This window comes from Penaeus vannamei, chromosome 2 (genome assembly GCF_042767895.1).
Source record: "Penaeus vannamei isolate JL-2024 chromosome 2, ASM4276789v1, whole genome shotgun sequence".
In the NCBI taxonomy this organism is placed as follows: Eukaryota; Metazoa; Arthropoda; class Malacostraca; order Decapoda; family Penaeidae; genus Penaeus; species Penaeus vannamei.
Window position 1 is genome coordinate 32,472,105 of NC_091550.1, and position 2,500 is coordinate 32,474,604.

Here is a 2,500-nt window from a genome sequence, read left to right on the forward strand (position 1 = left end):
AAAGAACTAGTCCATCCTAAATTTGCTGGTAACGATTTCCCATTCTATGTTGAAGTCATGGGAGAAAAACAAATTGTTGTTCCTTGTATTAACAATATTAGAGTGATCAAAAAAGTTACGAAACACAATCGTATGTAGATATGGTAGAAAATGAAGTTGCACAGACGCATAGTAGTGAACATTTAGTAAATAAATAGTAGAATAATATAAATATTTGTTGAGTGGTTCAAACAAATCCTGCTCCAAAAATTATGACAGTCCCAAGACTACCTGAGATTTGTAAAAGCAAGGATTCAAGATTAGATAAGTAAAGTAATTGAAGATTTTGATTGGGATCATCTAAATGAAGGAAATAGGGAAAAGGCAAGGAACGTGATCATTAATCATGGTAAAGTTTTTATTTTAGATAAAGATGAACTGGGAAAACTCAGATCTGAACCAGCACATATACATATTGAAAATAATTATTCTACTTCCGGTGCCTGCTTATCAATATTCTGATAAGACTAAGGAAATCATAGTAACCATGTTAGTAGAAATGGAAAAGGGCAAAACTTAGCCCTCAGCATCAGCCTAGTTGGGTCCAATCGTCTTGGTAAACAAGTCAAATGGTGATAAACGACTATGTCTCCATTATCGTTGAATGAACACCCAGTCAGCCAAGGACGTGTATCCTCTTCCAAGGCTTAATGAATTAGTCGGAAAGGCAGCCAGACAGGAATATTATGCATCAATAGATCTTAATGAAGCTTACTTTCAAATTAAACGATGAAATATCCCGAAATTTAACATTTTCAGATGGTTGTTCGCTATATAAATTTCGCAGATTGCCATTCGGATTGAATTGTGCCCCCGCCATTTTTAGCAAAGAGATGCAGGAAATCCTTGTTCATATCCGAAAGGGATGGGTACGAAATTATTTGGATGGCGTGATTCTACGGGGTGACACTTTTGATTAAAGGTAAAATTCAAATTGTATAAAGATTGGGAAATTAAATCAAATCTAACTAAATGTAGAACAGGAGAGAACCTTTTGAAGTGGTAAAAGATAGGGATGCTCAAACACCCACTTAACGGGAAAATCATTAGTAGTCCCGCAGACAAAATTAAACCTGCTGTTTCCTACAATGACTTTTTCGTGGGCGACTGCAATTGTAATAACGATATGTGATGATGAATCGAGCACACAGGTTCAAGATACGGCTAATATTGATGATAGACACATCAAAAGAGATAGTGATAGTGACAGTGATGGAAACAGGCAAAGAAACAGACCCCAAAAAGATAGAAAAGCATCAGTGCACTTTAGTTATTAAAGAAACCGGTTCTTGGAGGGATGATCAAATTAATGGCAGAAGAGGGGCTGGATGCTGGATATAGAACAGAAGTCTGAAGGACAGCAGAGATGCAGGGTCAACAATAATCGAATAGGATCAGGACTGACACAATACAAACTTACTCTTGGGGAGGAACCAACACCGGTGGTCGGAGGACATGTCCAGTTAACAGAACCAGCTATCTCCTGAACCGGGACAGCGTCCAGAAAGTAACAATATGACTTCCAGAAATGGTTGGGCTGGCCGAAAATCTTTAAACGGCGCAGTCATGAGATCGCAGTCAACTGGAAACTGGCAAGGGATGTCAGATTGCTACCCTCTGACACCTCTGTTTGGCCCAAAGATTGTCGCTTATGGGCGAATGTTTGTCAAGCAAGTCATAGCGGTGGAGAATTGCATCACAATGGAGAAGAAAATACAAGACAAAATGCTACTTGAGCTTGGCATGTCCATGTAATGTGAGGTGGGAATGCAATGTTATAAGGTTTATGAAGTAAAGACTAATCTCAAATAACCGATGATACTCTATACGCAATTTACACTAGGAGTATCTATCACACACTATATATATACTCTTATACAATGTATGTAGTTTATACTTTTATGCTCATCGGGACATGGCTCACGGGTTTTTTCTCATTGGATGGGCTTATGTTGTAACTCTACGGGATAACACACCCACATTTCACACTAACACTATGGAAAAAGATTAATAGGCTGACAGGTAAAGCTCCCACAACACCGCAGTTTCACAGCCCACAAGAACAGGCTAATATGCTACTGGAGCAGTGGGCTGAAAACTCTCAGCTGAGCTCACTTCCACAAGGGATAAAAGACCATCTCGACAAGTCAAAAATAGATAGGAAATTCAATATAGCAGTAGCCTGTGCTGCTATTGACCCATCCGACTTTGCCGAAATAACCGAGTGGGAACTGAGAAATGCCCTTGTGAAAGGCAAGGCAACAGCCCCTGGCGAGGATGGCATTACTTACAGTGTTCTTAGCCTCATTGCGCAGGTGCCAGGCAACCCACTCTTACACCTGTATAGACTCAGCCTATCACAAGGAATCCTCCCAAGCTCCTGGACTAAAAGTTTAATCATCCCTATACCCAAATCCAACACTGACAAAAACAGACCAATTTCCTTGACCTCCTGTCTGTG

The 2,500-nt window shown here is 39.8% G+C and overlaps 1 protein-coding gene across 1 annotated transcript in view; it reads right to left on the reverse strand.

The window, feature by feature from the left end:
* LOC113825628 (putative helicase mov-10-B.1) overlaps positions 1 to 2,500 on the reverse strand; it is a gene marked incomplete in the record, with an annotated part of 94,009 nt that overhangs the window by 55,455 nt on the left and 36,054 nt on the right.